We start from the raw sequence: 24,358 nt of genomic DNA on the forward strand, positions 1-24,358 counted from the left end.
CTCCTTTGGTGTTTGCTCGCTTTTGGAAAAGCACATCACCAATTGATACAAACCAATACCCAATAATCCTTTTCATTGTATTGGACCAAAAATGACCACTAAACACATGAAAGTGAGAGATAATTATTGTGGCAATACAAGAAGCCGGGGGAACTGGTGTTGATAGCACAAGAAGTGATATATATTATGTTTGTATTATCTACTCGACCACATAATTGTAAGTCATATTCTATCGTTGTCCTCATTTGGTACTTGCTTATCAATGACATCCTCCTCCTCCTTGTGTTTCAGGTCAATGATTATACACTTGTCATCTTCTTCATCCTTAACAATGGCCTATATTTCTGGCGTCCTCCTCTGGTACTAGCAGAGCAAGGATCATATTGTTCATATCCTCCTTATGGAGTACTAGGTGACGATTACATGCTCGACATCCTCAACCAAACTACCCGGTCAAGGGTTACATCCTCGACATCCTTCTCATGACCCAGAATATCAAGGCATCTTTCATTCACATCCTTCTCGTGCAAGAGATCAAGGCTTGATTTTCCATCGCCCTACCAATTTTGCACCAGAATATTTCAAGCCTTAATAAAGTAGGGAAACAACCGCGGTATTTCTCCTGGCCAAAAAAATTGGATGTTTAGTGAATGACTTGAGACCTACTATATTATTGCAAGTTGACAACACTTGAGGCCACCTAGCGGTTATACTCCTGGTCATGAGTTGTGTCCCATATTGCACCCAAGGTCCAAGAACAATCGCTGTAGTTTTGAAAGATCGGAAGGCTTCTCTGGAAAATGAAACATACACTCCCCCCTTTCTAGGAGAAAAGTGGTTCATATATTTATGTATGTCACGGATAGAAGGACATAATAATAGTCCTATAAAAACATGGGTTTTGGAAAGGGACATCAACAGTTGATACAAACCAAGACTCAATAATCGGTTTCATTGTATGGGACCAAAAATCACTACTAAACACGTGCACGAAGAGATAAGTATTGCGACAATACAACATACCGTGGGAACTCATGTGAAAGCACAAGAAGTGATATAAGGTAAGTTTGTATTATATGTTAGTAAGTCTTATTCTATTGTCTTCCTCCTCTGGTGCTTCTTATCATGGACATCATTCTTGTCTTCTTCAAGATCAACAATCATATGGTGTTCATCCTCTTGATGCGCGAGTAGATGATGGCCTATACTTTCAGCATCCTCCACTAGTACTTGTGGAAAAAGCCTTAGTACACATCCTCCTCCTAGATTATTCGATGGCAACTTACATGTTCATTATCCTCAAATGAACTACCACGTCGAGGGATACATCATCGACATCCTCATCATGCCTAGAATGTCAAGGCATCTCTCATTATCATCCTCCTTGCGCGGGAGATAAAGGCTTCATTTCCCATCGTGCTCCCAATTTTGTGCTAGAATATTTTATGCCCTTAATAGATCATGGAAACAACAATGGTATTTCTCCTGACCAACAATATTGGATGTTTAGCGAATGATTTTAGGCTGACTATATTGTAGTAGCTTCACAAAACTTGAGTCCACCTAGCTGTTCTACTCCTCGTCATGAGTTGTGTGCCATGTCACACCCAGGGTCAACAATTGGTATGGTTTGGAAAGATCAGAAGGATTCTCTAGAAAATCAAACACACACTTTTCTACCTTCCTAGGAGAAAAATGGATCATATACTTATGTATGTCCCGAAGAGAAGGACATAATAACAGTCCTCGAAAAATATGTCCTTTGGAAAGGCACGCTAACAAATGATACAAACCAAGACCCAATAATTGGTTTCCTTATATGGAACTGAAAATCAACACCAAAAACAACCAAGTGAGACATATGTATTGTGATAATACAAGAAACCGAGGGAAATCATGTGGAAGCACAAGAATTTATATATGGTAAGTTTGTATTATCTGTTAAACCACATAATTGTAAGTCTTATTCTATCAGTGTCCTCCTTTGGTACTTTCTTTCTCTTGGAAAGGCACATCACCAGTTGATACAAACCAAGACCCAATAATCCTTTTCGTTGCATGTCGTGGGAAACCACGACCACCTATGGGACCATGAGCCCCTTTTGGTTCGGCGGGGGGAATTGGCATGTTGCATAAAGAGTGGAGACGTGCAACACAGCATGACAGAGATCACATGGGCAGTTTTGACCCAGGTTTGGGCCGCCGTGAGGCATAAAACCCTACTCCTGCTTTGGTGGATTGATGGTGGATAATGGTGGAGAAATGCAGTGTTTTTGCCCCGCAAGGTTTCATTGGGGCGAGAGTGGCTACGCGTGTATGAATGTGTGAGGGTCCGAATCCTCTCTACGGTTACCATGGGCCTCCTTTTATAGATAAAGGGGTCACCACAGTGGCAAATCAGTCTTTTACACACTAATTAGATAGCACAGCAAACAATGCTATCATACCTAAATCTGCAGGCGGACACAGCGCATTAAATGTGCCACTCAATGTCACATCAGGTGCGCCTGGCAAGCCTTGCCGGGCTGTTTTTTCAGCTTCACGCCTGCTTGCTTGACACGCCTTAGGATGGGTGTCATTTGGAGGCATTTTCCGTAGGAAGTGGCTGCCATGTGGCAGGAAGTAGCCACTTAGTCACTTAGGAGCTTGACACTGCACTAAACGATGACTTGCGTCGTTGTGAGGTGCTGCGGTGGAGTGGTTTGCCTTCGCAAGCCCCGGCAAGCCTACCAGGACGATTTGGAAGCTTGCTTTTGGGGTAACCCCAACCTTGCCAGGCTCGCCTGCCCGGCAAGGGAGGTTTTTCCCTTAGCGATATCTTGCTTCTCTGGCTCGTCTTGGTCTTCTTGATCTGCACTTTAATCCTTCAAAGAGATGATCTCTTGTGCTTGGTCTGATCTTGGGTGCTGCAATCTTGTCCTTAGGCCCGTGCACAGTCTGGGCAACGGACGCAGGGTTTGTTGCACCGACAGGAGCCCCCGGGCTTGGCCCGTACGCGCTGTCGGGCGTCGTCGAGGTAGGCCCCAACCAGTGCACAGGTAGGAGCATATGGGTGGCTTCGCCCTTTGAGATTTTCTTTGCTTCTTCATTAACCTGAGCCTAGGCCAGTTTCCGGTTCTCCCGCGCGTCGTGTAACGCCAATTGCAATGATGGATAAAATGGGCCACGATCCGTGGAGTTACCCATGTCATTTGTTCATGGGGAGGTAACTACCACCCCACTACTCTCCCTACTCCAAACGCCTCCGCCATGTGTATCGCATGCATTGCGCGAGGTTGGCTGCGGATGTGGAGGGCGCGGGAATGAGTGCCATGGCAGAAAGCCAGGCACCGTAGGTTGGCACAGGGGGTCGGCCTTGATTCTTCAAACTATTGATGGTGAGGAGGAACCGGACTGGACGAGTGGGGCGGCCACCTCTATGAAGAAAATCCAGCCCCTGCCACGACCGCCTATAAAAAGGGGGCGTGGTGCGAGACGTTCCTCCACACCTCCCTCCTTCTTCGTTTCTGCAGTAGCCCATGTCTGTCATGGTGAGAGGTCGAGGGTCCGGCCCTCCCTAAGTGGCGATGAGAGCTTCTAATCGACATCGTCTCCCTCCTCCCTCCGAGGATGCGGGGATGGAGCCGGCTACGAGAGGAGGTGGGAGAGGACGAGGTCAAGGTCGCCATGGCATACGAGGCCGAGGGGGACGGGGTGGCGCTCTGATTGTGCCCCTGCAGGCCGCCCCTCCCCCGATGGAAGGCCACATTGGAGACCAGCCCCTGGAGTTCGTCCTTAGGCTGTATAAGCCTCTGCATGGCCGCCTCTGCCTCCCTACTCCATTTGCAAGGGTGATGGAGCTTGAGCAGCCGCGAGCTTTGAGACAGCACATGAGGGGCTGCGGGAATGGCAACATACGGGTGGGTGTAGATTTCCCCGCCCCTCATGTCATGCACTTCCATCAAGGCTGGAAGACTTTTGCTCGTGCCCATAGCTTGTTGGAAGGGCACGTCCTCCATTTTAAGTTAATGGAGGACGATTTCCTTTCCATCAAGGTTTTTGGGAGCTTGGGTGCTCGCTTAGGGTGCTGCGCGGAGAGCTTGACCAATGACGAAAGCTCCTCCTCAAGTGATAGCGACGAGGAGGGCAGTGACGGCAATGACGACGGTGTCGGCTGGGAGGGCGACGACTCTGACTCCGGCTGAACACCAGCCGCACCGTCACTGTCAGGCGGCGGCACCAATATCTACACCTGCATCTCCTCTCCGGCAAGGTGATTTGCCGGTGAGTTGGATGCAGGGGTGGGGATGGTGCTCCTGGCTCCTCCAGCAGCCTTCTAGCTGGTTCCCGGTAGGCTTCCTCGCGGGTTGCAACTTCATTCACCCTACCGTGTCCTGCTGGCCCTGGTGGTGGCGGTTGACGGGTCGCCTCCGCCGATCTCTTCACGATCACCTTCGTCTGTGCCCTCCTATCCCCGCCAGGCTACCTCTCCTGGAGCCCGACAGGGTCAGGCTGGGCCTCTTCCCAGGCACTCCTTTCGCCCTCTTCACCTCCTGTCGCAATGCCTAGGAGGAGAGGGACGGCGTCACGAGGCACTTATCTTTTTTTATCTTAAATCTATAGGCACTTGGCAAACTTTAGTTCAAATTATGTAATATCTTTAATCCATGTTTGTGTTCTATAAGGTCTGTACTTGTCGATCAGCATATTAATGAAAAAGATAAACCTTGCCGGGGACTCGTGCATGTAACATGTCCATGCAGAGGTGGGATGCATCTATACTTCTAAGTAAACAAGTTTCCCCCGATAAGCTATCCTGTCAGTACCCTCAGTTTTGTTGCCGCAGAGTTAGGCCTACCGGGCAAAAACCATAAAGAGGGACTAGCCCCCCGCCAGTCCTTTTCCATCAAAGGCCATTGCGACCATCCCGACCGAAGCAACATTTGAGTCAAAGGATGAGAGCACCTACATTTCAAAGGGCATCGATGTTTTCTTATGCATAAGTCTTTACCTACAGAACACGTATGGATTAGGAGAAAGAACTTATCTATTTGGCTTGCCGGGGATCGCAGTGTAGGCTTGTCTTCTCATCTCTTCTTGGGGACCAAGTCCACGGCAAGAGCCTGCAGTTTATGCAGATGCAAATGATGCCAGATGCGATCTTATCTACATGAACATGTGATGCTCATGATATGCTTATGCATGCATGCTATATGTCGGGGCCCCCTAGTGCTTCATTTATTTCTCTATAGCTCAAGGTCTGCGCCTGGCTTTGTACAAGGGGTCACATGCAACTGAGGCAAGGCCTATACAAAAGGGTGGTTACCGGGTAGGGCCTGACAGCCACGCCTTACGGGTAGAACTTGCGGAGATGCTCAATATTCCATGAGTTTTGTAATTGAATGACATCTCCGATCTCCAGACGGACTGCGCCAGGTCTGGTGACTCGTACCACCCGGTAAAGGCCTTCCCACTCCGGTGTCAACTTGTTTGTACCCTTGGCGGACTGAACGCGCCTAAGGACAAGGTCGCCTTCCTCAAAACACTAGGCATGAACCTTGTGGCTATGATAGCGATGCAAGGCTTGTTAGTAGCATGCAACACGTGTAGCAGCCTGAAGACGGTTCTCCTCGAGAAGCACAACATCGTCACGCTAGTGCTGCTCCTGCGCTAGTTCATCGTAGGCAAGCACTCGAGGCGACCCATAAATGAGTTCCGTGGGGATAACTGCTTCTGCCCCACAGACTAGGGAGAAGGGAGTCTGCCCGGTAGCTCGATTTGGTGTCGTTCTGAGGGACCAAAGAACCACCGGAAGCTCATCGATCCATCACATGCCGCACTTCTGCAGCCTTCAAATGTTCTTTTCTTGAGTCCTTGCAACACTTCAGCATTCACCCTCTCAGCTTGTCCATTGCTTCTGCAATGTGCAACAAAGGAAAATGAGATCTTGCTTCCGAGGGCACGAACATATTGCATGAAGGCGCGGCCCGTGAACTGGATGATGTTGTCAGTGATGATCTGGGCAGGGACCCCGAAGCGGCACACCAATCCTTTCAAGAACTTGACAGCTGATTGAGCAGTCACCTTCCTCATGGCTTCTACTTCTAGCCACTTTGTAAACTTGTCGATTGCAACGAACAAGAATTCAAAGCCCCCGACAGCTCGGGGGAAAGGGCCGAGGATATCGAGCCCCCAGACCGAAAACGGCCATGACAAAGGGATTGTCTAAAGAGCTTGGGCAGGCAGAGGGATATTCTTGGAATGGAACTAGCAGGCTTCACATTTGGTGACTAGTTCGACCGCATCTTGGAGGGATATGGGTCAATAGAATCCTTGCTGGAATGCTTTCCCAACCAAGGCCCTTGATCCAATGTGGGAGCCGCACATGCCTTTGTGTATTTCCGCCAGCAGTTCCTTTCCTTCTTCCCGGCAAATGCACTTCAATTTTACACTACTGGGCCTTCTTTTGTATAGTGTGTCATCGACAAACTGATACATACTAGCCCTTCAGGATACTCTTTCAGCTTCTTCTTGCTCTTCGGGAAGTTCTCCGGTTTGGAGGAAATGAACTATGTGCCGTGCCCAAGTTGGAGCCTGGGGCTCGGCAATGAGGACTAGCGGCACCTCCTCCTTCATGGGAGCGCACCCCTCGACCACGAGGACCGGTGGTATGGTGGGAGGGGGTAGCTCAACAGCTAAAGGGGAGTTGTTCCCATCAAGCTCTCTACTAGGAGCCCCGGGAGGCTCTACCGAGAGAGGCTTGCCGGAGTACAGATTCCTCCTCTTCCGAGACATTGTTGCTGGGGACACGTAGGGCTGAGTAAGTTGGAGAACAAAAGTTCCTGGTCCCATAGGAAGCTTCTGTGCAACGCACTTCGATAGATGATCAGCAATGTTGTTTTTTGCATGGGGCACGTGCTCTGTTTGCAATCCATCGAAGCGCTCCTCTAGTCTTCTCACTTCCTCGACATATGCCTCCATCAATAGACTTTGGTAATCCTTGTTGACTTGTCGTACCACAAATTGCGAATCTCCTCGAATGATCAGTTTCTTGATTCCCAACTCTGTTGCAATCCTGAGCCCGGCAAGGAGCCCTTCATACTCTGCAGTATTGTTGGTCGCTTCCTCCTGGGGAAAATGCATCTGGACGATGTACTTCAGGTGCTCCCCAATGGGAGCAACAAGAAGCGCACCAACCCCTGCACCTTTTAGGGAGAAGGCACCATTGAAATACATAATCCATTTTTGGGGTGCTTCCTTGTCGAGAATAACTATCTCCAGTACCTCTTCATCAGGGGTTGGTGTCCATTCTGCAAATAAACTCTGCCAGTGCTCTGCTCTGAATTGTTGATGTGCTTTCAAACTTTAAGCCAAAGTTGGATAACTCCAATGCCCACTCCACTATTTTGCCGGTAGCCTCAGGGTTTTGGAGTATCCTTTGCAAAGAGAAGCGGGTGACAACCATGATCTCATGGGCTTTGAAGTAGTGGTGCAGTTTCCTTGAGGCCATGACTAGGAAAAAATCAATTTTTGAACGCCAGAATACCTGGATCTAGACCCCTATAATAGAGAGATGACGAAGTATACTGGGCGTTGCACCACTTTCTTCCTTGCCGCATCATTGGGGTTGACTCTGTTGCCATGCTCTTCTCTATCTTAACCTACGTCTGGCCTTGCCGAGCTGTGCTCATTCTCTCCCTTGGAAGGAACACTGGCTGAGGCTACTGCTTCCTCTATTTCCCGCTGCCCCACTAGTGCTGCATTAACCACTTGATTAGTTGCCGCCAGTTATAGCAGCAACGACTCTTGTGGGTTGGGAGCAACCAAAGTGGGCACAGAAGACAAGTAGGTATTCAAATCCTGCAGTGCTGCATCTGCTTCCGGAGTCCACTTCATGGGTCCCGCCTTCTTCAGAATTTTGAAGAACGACAAGGCGCGCTCGGCAGACTTGGAGATGAAACTGCTAAGCGTGGCAACACACCCTGTCAAACGCCTCACATCCTTAACTATCTTGGGTGCCTGAATCCGCTTGATAGCCTTGATCTTATCGGGGTTGGCCTCTATCTCGCGATGGACACAAAGAAACCAAGTAGCTTGCCAGAGGGAACGCCAAACACACACTTCTCCGGGTTCAGCTTCAAGTTGATCTTGTGCAGATTAGAAAATCTCTCTTCTGAGTCCTAGATGAGGGTCGATCTATCCTTGGTCTTGACCACAATATCATCCATATAAGCTTCAATGTTCTTGTGCAACTATGATTCAAAACCAATCTGGACTGCTCTTGCAAAAGTGGACCTGGCACTCTTCAACCCGAAAGGCATTCGCATGAAGCCGTATGTGCCGCATGGGGTGATGAATGAGGTCTTCTCTTAGTCTTCCTAGGACATAAAGATTTGATGATATCCAGAGTACGCATCTAGAAAGGAGAGCAAATCACACCCGAAAGTAGAATCCACAATCTGGTCGATGCGCGGCAAGGGAATTGGGTCCTTTGGGCAGGCCTTGTTAAGATCCATGAAATCTATGCAAAGTCTCCATTTTCTGTTAGCCTTGCGTGTGACCACTGGGTTTGCTAACCACGTTGGATGTAGTACTCCTCTGACCAAACCAGCTGCCTCAAGTTTCTTGATCTCCTCGGCAATGAACTACTGCCGCTCCAAGGCTTGCTTTCGGACCTTCTGCTTGACGGGTCAGGCATGTGGGCAGACACCAAGGTGGTGCTCAATTACCTCCATAGGAACATCGGGGATATTATATGGTTGCCAGGCAAACACATCGATATTCACCCGCAGGAAGGCAACGAGCATGCTTTCCTATTTGTGATCGAGGGTGCACCTGATAGTAAAAGTACCATCAGCGCCAGCCAGCCCTGCTGGGACCTTTTTCACATGGGGTGCAACAGCCTTGGATCTCTTGCTGTTGGAACTCTCCGGCAAGTCATCAACAGGCGCAACATACTCCGAAGAGGTATGCTTCCCGAATTCCTTGCTAGCATCCCTGCTAGCCTTTTTCTTTCTTTTGCTTTCCTTGGCGGGAGCTGCGGCTTCAGCGGCCTCTGCCGCAACTGCATCCCGGTACATCTTATCCACGCAAATAATTGTGTCCTTCTTGTCTGACGGAACGGAAATGACACCCACCGGCCTTGGCATCTTCAAGGTGTTGTAGGCATAGTGGGATGCCGCCATGAATTTGGCCAGAGCTGGGCGCCCAAGGATTCCATTGTACGGAAAGGGGGGGGTCGACCACATTAAACACAACCTTCTCAATCTGGTAGTTCAACTCTCCTCCGAATGTCACTGGCAACATGATCTTTCCATTAGGATGAATCCTTCCGGGATTGATTCCTTGAAACGTGCCCGTGACCTTGAGCTCTTCCTCTTCTATCTGAAGTCTGCTGATGACTTTTGGGGAAATCAGATTCACCCGGCCCCGCCGTCAACCAACATCTTCGTGACTTTGAGGTTGCGGATTGTTGGTGAGACCAACAACGGCAAACACCCTACCGCGGTGGTGCGGTCAGGGTGGTCCACTTCGTCAAAGATGATAGGTGTGCATGACCACTTGAGTGGCTTCTGAGAGTCTGTTGTTGGCTCACAACATTGACCTCACGTGCCCACTGTTTAAGCTGGCGGTGAGAGGAGTGCAGAGATGCACCCCTGTCAATGCACATGGCGTTAGTGGCCCTCTGGAATTCCTACTCAGTGGTTTCCTCTTCATCCCCTCCATCAATTTCATCCTTGTGATACTCCTTCTCACGGCCTCTGGCGGGTTTTCCTTGATTCTGAGGATCCTTGCCGGAGCGACTTGCTTCGCCGCCTCGACCCTTCCCGCCAGTGCCATTCTGACCTTTTTCCTTGTCATGCTTCTCATACCCAGCCCTCTACTTCTTGATGAGCTATTCAACTTGATGGAAATCCTGGAGATCGTGGCCCTTGGTCCGATAATCTTGTAGTACGGACCATCACCTTTCCCAGCCTTCTCGGCAGCCGCAACCTCCCGACAATCGGTGCATGCAGCAACTTCCTTGCCGGGGGCTTTAGCCTTAACCTTCTTGCTGGTACTAGGTGTGCGCAATCCCTCAACGGTTGTTACTGCCTTATCCTTGCGCCTCTTGTTATGCTTCTTGTTCTTCTTTTGGCTGGTGGCCTTGTCGTCATCCTCTGAGTCGATGTCGACGCCATCTTCCTCTCCAGGGAGTTTTCTCCCTTCCTCCACCCGAGCACACTTGTCCACCAAGGTGTAAAGCTCCTTCACAGTCTTGGGCAACCGAGCATTCATCTTGGAATGTATCCAAAGGTTGCGCACGTTGGACTGGAACGCAGCTATCACAGCTGCCGGGTGGATATCTGGAATATTTATGTGGACTTGGCTAAACCTCTGCATGTACTTCCACAGAGTCTCTCCTTCCTTCTGCGGGAGAAGCTGCAAATCGCCGGGCTGCCTGGTTCTTGGTGGCCGCCCGTGAAGGCACCAACGAACTCATGGCACAGGTCAGCCCAGGTCGAGATGGAGTTCTCCGGCAGGTGCATCAGCCAAGACCTCACGTTTGGCTTGAGCGCCAAAGGGAAGTAGTTGGCAAAAACCTTCTCGTCTCTTCCCCCGGCAGCTTGAATAGCGATGGTGTAGATGCTCAATGAGAGAGTCCTGGATTAGGGGGTCTCCGGACAGCCAGACTATTTCCATTGGCCGGACTGTTAGACTATGAAGATACAAGATTGAAGACTTCGTCTCGTGTCCGGATGGGACTCTACTTGGCATGGAAGGCAAGCTAGGCAATACATATATGGATATCTCCTCCTTTGTAACCGACCTTGTGTAACCCTAACCCTCTTCGGTGTCTATATAAACCAAAGGGTTTTAGTCCGTAGGACAACAATCACAACATACAATCATACCATAGGCTAGCTTCTAGGGTTTAGCCTCTCTAATCTCATGGTAGATCTACTCTTGAAACACCAATATCTTCAATATTAATCAAGCAGGGCGTAGGGTTTTACCTCCATCAAGAGGGCCCGAACCTGGGTAAAACTTTGTGTCCCTTGCCTCCTGTTACCATCCGGCCTAGACGCATAATTCGGGACCCCCTACCAGAGATCCGCCGATTTTGACACCGACATTGGTGCTTTCATTGAGAGTTCCTCTGTGTCGTCGCCGTTAGGCTTGATGGCTCCTACTATCATCGATAGCGATGCGGTCCAGGGTGAGACTTTTCTCCGCGGACAGATCTTCATATTCGGCGGCTTTGCACTACGAGCTAATTCGCTTGGCCATCTGGAGCAGATTGAAAGCTACGCCCCTGGCCATCAGGTCAGATTTGGAAGTTTGAATTACACGGCCAACATCCGTGGGGACTTGATCTTCGACGGATTCGAGCCACAGCCGGGCGCGCCGCACTATCGCGATGGGTATGACTTAGATTTGCCACCTAACGATACCCCAAAGGCTGCGCCCACATCAGCTCCGACCCTTAGCTCGGAGCCAGCTGCGCTAATCGAGGACGGGTGGCTAGACACCGCCTCAGGGGATGTAGTCTCAACGGCGATCGAGCTAAACACCAGCATAATCCTATGCATAGCCCGTGACTCCAAGGTGCCAGACTCCTTTTCTGACTCCGAACCGCCCGTGCCCCCGCCAAACGAATCCGATTGGGCGTCGATCATGGAATTCACCACCGCAGATACCTTTCAGCACTCGCCCTTTGGCGACATTCTGAATTCACTAAGGTCTCTCTCTTTGTCTGGAGAGCCCTGGCCGGATTAAGGCCAACAGGATTGGGATGCAGACGACGAAATTCGACACCCACCCACCACCCACTTAATAGCCACTCTCGATGACTCAACCGACATGCTCGACTTCGACTCTGCAGACATCGACGGTATGGACGACAATGCGGGAGGCGAAGAGGAACCACCGCCACAGGGCGCTGGACGTCCAATTCATCATATGACGTATACATGGTGGACACACCAAAGGAAGATGACGAGGAATGGAATGACGCACTGAAGGCTTATTCCCTCGAGAAGCAGTCAAAGCGGCGGCGCAAGTGCCGCCCCAAATCACGCCTCGCCAGAAATAACGATAACACAGACCCAGCATTGGAGCAGGGCGAACCACTGCCGGATCACGGCAATATGGAGAATCAAACCGAACAAACCAATTCTGTCAAAGATAATAGTCCAGACGACACAACGCCGGACAGGCACCCGGAGCAGCAGAATGCCCGTCAAAGGCTTGTTGCCACCGCGAGGAGTCTGAAAAAGCAGCAGCAAAGGCTCAAGGCTGCGCAGGACACACTCCAAATCAGATGGAGTAAAGTACTCAACACAGTAGCAAAGTACGGCGACAATCGCCCCACCAAGAGCTACCCAAAGCGGAAGTTGCTACCTAAATTCGATGAGGAGGCCTCAGACCCCTCACAACCAAAAATCAAAACAGCCACCTGGCCAGATAGACGACCTCACGGCCAACATAGAGCGGCAAACAATGCCACCCACAAGACAATACGCGATTCACGCGAGGGCTTGCACCAAAAGGACAGCGTAACCAGATCCATCTATGGACCACGCAAGCGCGCCCCAGCATACGATATAACACAAAAACATCCGAACAACGCGGTACACCTAGATACAGGGGTGCCGCACACCCCCTATGTTTCACCGATGAGGTGCTGGATCATGAATTTCCAGAGGGATTCAAACCTGTAAACATAGAGGCATACGACGGAACAACAGACCTTGGGGTCTGGATCGAGGACTATATCCTCCACATCCATATGGCTCGAGGAGATGATCTCCACGCCATCAAGTACTTACCACTCAAACTCAAAGGGCCAGCTCGTCATTGGCTTAAAGGCCTCCCTGAAAACTCCATTGGAAGCTGGGCAGAGCTCGAAGACGCTTTTTGGGCAAACATTCAAGGGACTTATGTCCGACCTCCAGACGCGGATGCTTTGAGTCATATAACTCAACAGCCCGGAGAGTCAGCCCAAAAGCTTTGACACGGGTTTCTTACTAAAAAGAACCAAATTGTCGACTGCTCGGACGCTGAAGCCTTGGCAGCTTTTAAGCACAGCGTCCGTGACGAATGGCTTGCCCGACACCTCGGCCAAGAAAAACCGAGAACAATGGCAGCATTAACAAGCCTCATGACCCGCTTTTACGCGGGTGAAGACAGCTGGCTAGCCCGATGCAGCTCCAACGACCCCAGTACATCTGAAGTTAGAGATGGAAACAGGAAATCACGACGCAACAACAATAACAAACGCCGGAATAAAAGAGACAACATGAAGAGCATGACAGTAAACGCCGGATTCAAAAGCTCTCGGCCATGTCAGCAAAAGCCGCCTCCTAAAGGCGCCAGAGACGAACTGTCCAGCCTAAACAAAATTCTGGACCAAATATGTCAGGTCCATAGCACCCCTGGCAAACCAGCCAATCACACCCATAGAGAATGTTGGGTCTTCAAGCAGTCCGTCAAGCTAAACGCCGTACACAAGGGGGATGATACACCAAGCGAAGATGAGGATGAGCCTCTCAAGGAAGGCACTGGGGAACAAATGAAATTTCCACCAGAAGTCAAAACAGTAAACGTGTTACACGTGATCAATGGCAGAAACAAAACGACAGTCCCAACAAAATACGCCCGAAGGCCTATCACCGCGGAGTCCTGCCACTGGTCGTCTCAACCGATCACTTTCGACCATCGTGATTACTCAGCAAGTGTCCAACGTGCAGGATGGGCTGCCCTGGTATTAGACCCAATAATTGACAGATACCACTTCACACGAGTCCTGATGGATGGTGGCAGCAGTCTAAACCTAATATACCAGGATACAATCCGCGAAATGGGGATAGACCCAACAAAAATTTGCCATAGCAATATTACCTTTAAAGGAGTAATGCCAGGCCCAGGGGCTCATTCCACATCGCTCTGTTTCAAAGTGGCTATCAAGCACTACTCGGACACGAAGCTTTCGCTCGCTTTAACACAATACCACACTACGCTTCCCTCACACTCAAGATGCCCGGTCCACATGGCATCATTACAGTGAACGGAAGTATTAAGCGATCTCTGCGCGCCGAAGAGCATGCGGCTGCCTTGGCAGCCGCACACTAAAAATTGCCTCATCAACTAAAGCATTTAGCAGGCCGTCACAACCTCGGACACGGCTAGACGAGTCCGGCGCAACCATATGCAATTTATACCGGATCAATGATCACACCACTATTACAAATACAAGGGGCTCAACGTGCACAGACAAGTGGCAATTCTTACTTACCTAGAATTATACATGATTTCTTTAAAAAACTATCTTTTTGCACGACAGCTTTTTTCACCTAAGCTCCTCTCTTTTACAGATGATCATCATGCTACACCTGTCCAGGATACGGCACAACGGAGATACAGGCGCAGACGTGCAGCAGGGACCCGCTCCAAGGATTCTTTTCAGATTAAGACCCTGCATAAACCTTTTTTACTGTCTCTTGTTGATACATACCCACCGCATTCTCAGCACAGTTGAGAAGTATGCTGGCGTCTTGGCATGTGGCCACGTCAGAATAATGCACGTACCTGGACACAAGGGGTTTCTTACGAAGGGCACTATTTGGGCCCGGTTTATACCATAAAGACTGAATACCTTAGGGAGTGTTCGGCGTCACGAGTTTGGCCTTATATGCATCAGCTCTGAATCATTGTCTTTGGTCAAATGTTGGGTTTGCCCGACTCCTATGTTTTGGTGCCTTATGTTCCGCTTTACCGGCTAAGGTAGCACCAGGAGAACTACTGCGATTGTGCGCTGGTTCATCCGGACGAGCACCTCAGTAGAGAAAGCCGAAAATTGACTGTCATGATATAGCGTGAGACTGGTCAACCACTCAGTGACCTATCGGAATGTTAGAATTCCTCTGCCTTAACGAAGGGCCGTTTCCCGGCCGGGCATGTACGCACCCCGCAATCGGGAGAGTGCGGAGCCACCAGGGGCTATCTAGTAGCCCCACTGTCAAACTCCTATGGCTAAGTGAAAGTGTTAAAGCATTATAGTCCGGTTGCCTCGCTCGCTACGCTATCACCTCCTTAATAGGACCAAGACGTTGGGTTAAGTGTGAACACACATTTTTTTGCGAGCACCCCCGCATTTTATGCGTGGGGGTTGAAGCCGACGGCTGCAATCTTTCAGGTTATACACAAGTATACATAAATGGCCGCACAGGAGGCATCATACTACTTTCAGGCAAAAGTATAAAAATAACCTTATAAAAAATTCATAAAAGCATTGTGCTTACAATGAGAATACATATCACTCAAACATAATATTTTTCGAGCACTGGGCCTCTATCAAACGAGCACCCTCGAGAACCTCCTCGAAATAGTGTTCGGCAGCCACCTGGCCTATGGCCGAACCCTGCACCGCAATAGTGGTAGCGTCCATCTCCGCCCAGTATGCTTTAACACGGGCAAGGGCCATCCGTGAGCCTTCTATGCACGCCGACCTCTTCATCGCATTAATGCGCGACACCACATCAAGGAACTGCTGCACTAAGCTGAAATAGTTGTTCGGCTTTGGCCTTTCCGGCCATAGCTGATCCGCAACGGACCTCATGGCGAGTCCGGACAACCTATTCAGTTCAGCCCATTCGGCTAGCTGGTCAGTCAATGAAAGCAGACGCTCTGGAACATGGAATTGCGTCCATAACAGCTTGTCCACTTCACGATCTGTCTGACCTTGGAAGTACTTGGCTGCATCGGCAGCGCTCGCCGCCAAATCCATATACGCATCTGCCGAACTCCATAGCCGATCCAGAGGGGCATATCGGGGATCTCCGAACTTCCTCCGTAACATGAAGGGTTTCCCAGCCGCAATATCCCCGGCTTCCCGCAGCTCCTCCTTCTTCGCTCTCATAGCAGAACGGGTGTCTTCGTCTCCGCCGCGGCCTTCTCAAGGTCCGTTGCCTTCGATCGGTTTTCTTTCTCAAGGACCCGGCAACGGTCGGCAGTGTCTTTTAATTCTACGACCATCTTGGCCATCTTCTCCTGACTCTCGCAATGTGCGGCCTTCTCGGCTTTCAACTCTTCGGCCGCCTTCAAAGCAGCCGCATTACTAATCCTCGCTTGTTCCTTGGCTCGGGCAAGTTCCACCCGCAAGGCTTCCACGGTGGCAGCTCCATCTGCAGTCACAACATATTAGAGATACTGGCATTATGCCGCTCTTACTATGTGGCATTCACCGGATAATAACACTTACCTTGTGCCTCGTCAAGCCTCTTGTTAACAAGCTCGAGGTCGGTGTCTACCGCATCCAGTTGCCGTTTTAATTGGGCACACTCCCTAGTCCGACTAGCCACCGGAGCTCCCACCACCTGCACATAGAGGCAGTTTGGTTATTGCCTGGGAATATGATCCTCTGTTCACCGCCGTTCTTGGCGACAACCAGAGTCTCAGGGGCTACTATCTACACAGGGCACAGCTAACATGTGCAGTACTATCACATATTATCTCATATACCTCCAAGCCTGTCAATAGACTCATAAAGGCTTCATGTAATCCGCTTTCAGCAGACGAGATTCTCTCCATCACCGTACCCATCACCGTACGGTGCTCTTCTGAGATGGCCGCTTGCCCCACCAACTCCCTCAGAATGTCCGACCGCACACCAGACGGTGCCGGACTCTTTCATATGCTCTCTTCTGGAGCCGGACACTGGGGACTTCGGGGGTCTACGGGATTATCTTCTGGCCTCACCGGATCCGGAGAGGCCCTCCGCGACGACACTTCGGGGTCGCCCGCTTCTGGAGCGGAGGAGTCCGGGGGAGGCGTTTCGCTCTCCATCATCTCTGGAAGAAGATCCCGCGAAGACGAGCTCATTTGAGAGGGGCTGAGGCCTGAACTGCAACATAGATGCGGTGGTTATTTTCTCAGAGGAAAAAGATAGCATACCCTTGCTATTAAAATATTTTGGATCACTTACGACTCGTTGGAGGGCTGATCCCCCCGCGGACTCTGTGCGGCAAAAACACCCCCCAAGGCAGGACCCTCAGTGGGAGACCTCTTCTCCCGTTTGGAGGCTTCGGCTTCCGGATCCTCGGAAGCAGTCCTTTTCCTCCCCCGATCGTCCTCCTTCGTGGAGACGCTCGTTCCCTCGGTTGGAGCGGATAGCGATGGGGGCCCGCGTCCGCCCGTATTATCTCCCTCGGTATCTTCCTTCAAGGGCTCCGGGCAAGGTGCGACCTCGAGCATCTTCTCCAATACCGGATTTTCCAAACCCTCAGGGAGGGGGCCAAACACCGAATCATCTTCGCCTTTGTTAGCCAGTCCTGGTCAAAAGGCGAACTCTCAGAAATAACTTCGAATAAAAGACAACGTGTTCGGCTAGGGGATTTCTTAATTGTTCGGCGGCGCGGTTACTGCTCAGGCCCACGTCCTCGGTGATATCCGGACATTCCACTTGAGGTCCGAAGAATGACTTGTACATCTCCTCGTGCGTCAGGCCGAGGAAGCTTTGAATGGCACGTGGTCCCTCTAGGTTGAACTCCCACAAGCGCAGGGGCAGGCATTTGCAAGGCTGGACTTGACGAACCAGCATAACTTGTATTACTACAACCAAATTAAAATCTCCCTCGAAGATATCTCGGATGCGGCTTTGCAGTATAGGCACGTCCTTGGCTGGACCCCAGCTCAGACCCCTGCTAATCCATGACATCAGTTGTGGTGGGGGGCCCGGGCGGAAAGCGGGAGCAGCCGCCCACTTGGCACTTTCTGGGAGCCATGACGTAAAACCACTCCCATTGCCATAATTCGGACACCTCTGGAAAGGAGCCTTTTGGCCATGGAGCTCCTGCCATCTTGCCTATTGATGCACCTCCGCACGCTGCATGTTGCCCCTCGATCATCTTCGGTTGTACTTCAAAGGTCTTGAGCCACAGGCCGAAGTGAGGGGTCACACGGAGGAAGGCCTCACACACGACAATAAATGTCGTGATGTGGAGAAAGGAGTCCGGAGCTAGATCGTGGAAATCTAGCCCGTAATAGAACATCAAGCCCCTGACGAAGGGATCCAGAGTGAGGCCTAGACCTCGGAGGAAGTGGGAGACGAACACAACGTTCTCGTTGGGTTCGGGAGTAGGGACGACCTGCCCTCGAGCAGGCAGCCGATGCGAAACCTCGGCGGTCAGGTATCTGGCCTCCCTCAACTTCTTAATGTCCTCTTCCGTGACGGAGGAGGGCATCCATCGGCCTTGAAGGCTGGATCCGGACATGATTGAAGATCCGGAGCACCTAACCTGGGCTTTGGGTGTTAGAACTCGAGGCGGGGGAAGGGTTTGGTTGAGCACGAGAGGGAAAAAGCGAAAACCTTGTCCCCTTATAAAGAGGGTGAATATCAAGCGTCCTCTCCGTAGCCGTTTGGGACTTGCCTATAATCTAGGGGTCCTAGACACAGTTGGGTTACCCACGACTGCATTAATGAGAATCCCATAATTAGGGGAACACGATCTCCGCTTCGGCAAGGTGTGTCAAGAAACCGCCTCACGTTATGTGTGGAGCTGGTTAAGAGAAACAGTTCGAATAATCACCGGGCCATGACATGACGTCATGCTGTCAAAACAAGCCAGCAAATTAGATTTGCAAAAAAATTATTCTCTCTGCAGTGGAATGTGGAACTTATTTTGCAGGGTCGGACACTATCCTTGTATTCAAATTCTTTTGTGATGTGTTCAGAGAAGGAACCCGCCTTGCAATGCCGAAGACAACTGCGCGTCGGACTCATCGTCATTGAAGCCTAGTTCAGGGGCTACTGAGGGAGTCCTGGATTAGGGGGTCTATGGATAGCCGGACTATCTCCATTGGCCGGACTGTTAGACTATGAAGGTACAAGATTGAAGACTCCGTCTCGTGTCCGGATGGGACTCTACTTGGCGTGGAAGGCAAGCTAGGAAATACGTATATGGATATCTCCTCCTTTGTAACTGACCTTGTGTAACCCTAACCCTCTCTGGTGTCTATATAAACCGAAGGGTTTTAGTCCGTAGGACAACAATCGCAACATACAATCATACCATAGGCTAGCTTCTAGGGTTTAGCCTCTCTGATCTCATGGTAGATCTACTCTTGTAACACCCATATCTTCAATATTAATCAAGCAGGACGTAGGGTTTTACCTCCATCAAGAGGGCCTAAACCTGGGTAAAACTTTGTGTCACTTGCCTCCTGTTACCATCCGGCCTAGACGCACAGTTCTGGACCCCCTACCCAAGATCCGCCGGTTTTGACACCGACACTCAAGAACTCTGTCGGGTTCAGTCTCCCATCATACTTCTTTGGTATCTCTGGCTTGAACATGTGAGCTGACGGCCAATGAACTTGCCGCAGCTCACGGGTGAAGGAAGAGCACCCAGCCTCGAAGGGCAGGTATCCGCCTTCGTCGTGCGCGGGCTCGTCGACGTCGGGGCCATCGCACCCATCGGACCGGCGGTGGTTGTCGCGGCGTCGCTCGATAGTGAAGCGCACGCCTTCCCTCTGCCTGTCCTCCGGGACTCACCGTCGTCCTTGACGTGCTCAAGGATCAGATGAAGCCATCGAGACACCATCAAGCTCTTGGTCGTGCAGCACTCATATTGGTTGCTGCGGTGGGGATTGCACCGTGGGGTGGCCCCTTCTGCATGGCCAGCAGCATGGGCTACCGTCATCATCTAGGGAGGCTGTGGCGGGCCAGCTCGCTGTGAGCCTCCAGCCTTGGTACAACCAATCAGACTCTGAATGGTGGCTCTCCACTCATCCATCTGATCAGCTGCCAGCGGAAATCTCAGCAGTAGCCGGGCCCGCGCCATGGCCTCCAAAGCGGTACTTGGCATAAGTGAGGATGATGTAGAACGCAGCGCCGCCCGGCTCCTGACGGTGCCAGCAGTGGCGGCATCGGGCTCCCACCGTCGGGAGCCAGTCGCTTGAATGGTGTGGTGATGAGGTGGTGGCGTGTGTGCACCAATGACCCCGTTCCGAGCATTGGATGGCCAATTTGCTCTGGGGGGTGCTACATGTCCTGCGACCGCGTCCACGGCGGGGGCGGCCGAAGGATTGCTATTCGCCTCAGGGTGAACGTCACCACCGTGGCTATGCCCCTCGGCTAGGCAGGGAGGGATAGAAGGAATTATCTCTCTACCCATACCTCATGGAGCATGGTCACCGGGATGTTACTGGCGGTGTCCTTCTCAGGTGCCTCTCGTTCCTGCTTCGGCCGCGGGGGAGCTGGTGACAACACCGCCTGCGAGCATGTCCCCCACAACGTCCACATCCTCATGAGTCCCCGCATTCCCTGCGGCATCGGCGGTCGCAGGCAGCAGGGCCTTCAAGGTGGACGGGTGATCTGCGGCACAGGCTTCTTCTTGGCTGCCAAAGTCGAAGGAGCCGCTGATGATGAAAATGTCGATGAAGATGATGCGCTACTTACGCTCTCGGGTTCACACAAGTGACTCCCCCTAGGTGGCGCGCCAAAGATGTCATGGGAAACCACGGCCACCTATGGGACCATGAGCCCCTTTTGGTTCCGCGAAGGGAATGCGCACGTTGCACAAAGAGAGGAGAAGCGCAACACAGCACGGCAAAGATCACACAGGCAATTTTTACCTAGGTTCGGGCCGCCACGAGGGGTAAAACCCTACTCCTGCTTTGGTGGATTGTTGGTGGATAATGGTGGTGAACGCAGCGCTCTTGCCCAGCAAGGTTGCCTTGGGGCGAGAGTAGCTACGCGCGTATGAATGTCTGAGGGTCCGAATCCTTTCTACGGTTGCCATGGGCCTCCTTTTACAGATAAAGGGGTCATCATAGTCGCAAATCCGTCTTTTAACACTGTTAGATAGCAAACAATGCTATCATACCTAACTCTGCAGGTGGACAGAGCGCATTAAATGCGCTTTGGTGCGCCCGGCAAGCCTTGCCGGGCTATTTTGCCAGCTTTGCGTCTGCTTGCTTGACACATCTTAGGACGGGTGTCATTTGGAGGCATTTTTTGTAGGAAGTGGCTGTCATGCGGCAGGAGGCAGCCGCTTTGTCACTTAGGAGCTTGACACTGAACTGATCGATGACTTGCGTCGCCGTGAGGTGGTGCGGTGGAGTGGTTTGCCTCCGCAAGCCCCGGCAAGCCTGCCGGGACGATCTGGAAGCTTGCTTCCACGGTAACCCCAACCTTGCCAGGCTCGCCTTCCCGGCAAGGGAGGTTTCTCCCTTAGTGATATCTTGCTTCACTAGCTCGTCTTGGTCTTCTTGATCTGTACTTTAATCCTTCAAAGAGTTGATCTCTTGTGCTTGGTCTGATCTTGGGTGCTGCAATGTTGTCCTTAGGCCTGTGCACAGCCTGGGCAAGGGCCCCAGAATTTGTTGCACCGACATTGTACTAGACCAAAAATCACCACTAAACACATGCAAGTGAGAGATAATTATTCTGACAATACAAGAAACTGGGGGAACTCGTGTTGCAACACAAGAAGTGATATATGGTATGTTTGTATTACATTTAGACCAGATAATTGCAAGTCTTATTTTATCATTGTCCACCTTTGGTACTTTATTATCAATGACATCCTCCTCCTCTTATTTCAGATCATGATTATACCCTCTTCATCATCTTCATTCAAAGTAGATGATGGCCTATATTTCTGGCGTCCTCCTCTAGTACTAGCAGAGCAAGGATCATATCGTTCATATCCTCCTCATGGACTACTAGGTGACTATTACATGCTCAACATCCTCAACCAAACTACTAGGTGAAGGGTTAAATCCTCGACATCCTTCTCATGCCCCAGAATGTCAAGGAATCTTTCATTGGCATCCTTCTTGTGCAGGAAATCAAGGCTTGATTTCCCAATGCTCTCCCAATTTTGCACCAAAATATTTCAAGCCTTAATAAATCATGGAAAGAACCACGATATTTCTCCTGACCAACAACATTTGATGTTTAGCGAATGACTTGAGACCGACCGTATTATTACGGGTTTACAACACTTGAGGCCACCTAGCGGTTCCACTCTTGGTCATGAGTTGTGTCCCATATTGCATCCAAGGTCCAGGAACAATCACTATGGTTTTGAAAGATTGGAAGGCTTCTCTAGAAAAGGAAACATACACTTCTCCCCCTTTCTAGGAGCAAAGTGGTGCATATATTTATGTATGTCCCAGATAGAAGGACATAATAATAGTCCTATAAAAACATGGGTTTTGGAGAGGAACGTCAACAGTTGATACAAACCAAGACTCAATAATCGGTTTCGTTGTATGGGACCAAAAATCACTGCTAAAAACATGCAAGGGAGAGATAAGTATTATGACAATATAAGATACTAGGGGAACTCATGCGAAAGCACAAGAAGTGATATAAGGTAAGTTTGTATTATATATTAGTAAGTCTTATTCTATTGTCTTCCTCCACTGGTACTTGCTTATCATGCACATCAACCTTGTCTTCTTTCAGATCAAAGATCATATGTTGTTCATCCTCTTTATGCACGAGTAGACAATGGCCTATACTTTTAGCGTCCTCCACTAGTACTTGTGTTGAAGGCCTTAGTACATATCCTCCTCCTAGACTATAAGGTGACAAGTTACATGTTCGTCATCCTCAACTGAACTACCTGGTGAAGGGATACATACTCGACATCCTCCTCATGCCCAGAATGTCAAGGCATCTCTCATTGGCATCCTCCTTGCATGGGACATAAAGGCTTCATTTCCCATTGTGCTCCCAGTTTTGCGCTAGAATATTTTGTGCCCTTAATAGATCGTGGAAACAACAACAGTATTTCTCCTCACCAACAACATTGGATGTTTAACGAATGACATGAGACCGACTATATTATAGCAGGTTCATAGCACTTGTGTCCACCTAGCGGTTCTACTCCTCGTCGTGAGTTGTGTCCCATGTTGCACCCAGGGTCAACAGTTGGTATGGTTTGGAAAGATCATAAGGCTTCTCTGGAAAATGAAACATACACTTTTCTCCCTTTCTAGGAGAAAAATGGATCATATACTTATGTATGTCCCGAAGAGAAGGACATATTAATAGTGGTTAAAAAATATCGCCTTTGCAAAGGCACGCTAACAGTTGATACAAAACAAGACCCAATAATCAGTTTCCTTATACGGAACCAAAAATCAACACTAAAAACAAGCAAGTGAGAGATAAGTATTAATAATACAAGAAACCGAGAGAAGTCATGTGGAAACACAAGAAGTGATATATGGTAAGTTTGTATTATCTGTTAGACCACATAATTGTATGTATTATTATATTGTTGTATTCCTTTGGTACCTGCTTGATTTTGGAAAGGCACATCACCAGTTGATACAAACCAAAGCCCAATAATCCTTTTCATTGTACTGGACCAAAATTCAGCACTAAACACATGCAAGTGACAAATAATTATTGTGAAAGTACAAGAAACTAGGGGACCTCATGTTGAAGCACAAGAAGTGATATATGGTATGTTTGTATTATCTATTAGACCACATAACTGTAAGTCTTATTCAATCATTGTCCTCATTTGGTACTTTCTTATCAATGACATCCTCCTTGTCTTATTTCAAATCAATGATTATACCCTCTTCATCCTCTTCATGCATAGTAGATGATGGCCTATATTTCTGGCATCCTCCTTTGATGCTAGCAAAGCAGGGATCATATTGTTCATATCCTCCTTATGGAGGACTACGTGACGATTACATGCTCGGCATCCTAAACCAAACTGCTACCAGGTCAAGGGTTACATCCTCGACATCCTTCTCATGCCCTAGAATGTCAAGGCCTCTTTCATTGGCATCCTTCTTGCGTAGGAGATCTAGGCTTGATTTCCCATCACCCTCCCTATTTTGCACCAAAATATTTCAAGCCATTGTAAATGATGGAAACAACTGCGGTATTTCTCCTTACCAAAAAAATTTGATGTTTAGTGAATGACTTGATAAGGACTACATTATTGCAGGTTCACAACACTTGAGGCCACCTAGGGGTTCTACTCCTGGTCATGAATTGTGTCCCATATTTCACCCAAGGTCCAGGAACAATCGCTATGGTTTTGAAAGATCGGAAGGCTTCTCTAGAAAATGAAACATACACTTCTCCCCCTTTCTAGGAGAAAAGTGGTTCATATATTTATGTATGTCCCAGATAGAAGGACATAATAATTGTTCTATAAAAACATGGGTTTTGGAAAGGAACGTCAACAGTTGATAGAAACGAAGACTCAATAATTGGTTTTGTTGTATGGGACAAAAAAATCACTGTTGAACAAATGCAGGGGAGAAATAAGTATTGTCACAATACAAGATACCGGGGGAACTCATATGGAAGCACGAGAAGTCATATAAGGTAAGTTTGTATTATGTGTTAGTAAGTCTT

The 24,358-nt window shown here is 49.6% G+C and overlaps 1 pseudogene; it reads left to right on the forward strand.

Moving 5' to 3' along the window:
• The first annotated feature begins 20,147 nt into the window (after positions 1 to 20,147).
• On the forward strand, positions 20,148 to 24,067 carry LOC123191974 (uncharacterized; annotated as a pseudogene).
• The last annotated feature ends 291 nt before the right edge of the window (positions 24,068 to 24,358 follow it).

The sequence above is a fragment of the Triticum aestivum genome, chromosome 2A (assembly GCF_018294505.1).
Source record: "Triticum aestivum cultivar Chinese Spring chromosome 2A, IWGSC CS RefSeq v2.1, whole genome shotgun sequence".
Taxonomy (NCBI): domain Eukaryota; kingdom Viridiplantae; phylum Streptophyta; class Magnoliopsida; order Poales; family Poaceae; genus Triticum; species Triticum aestivum.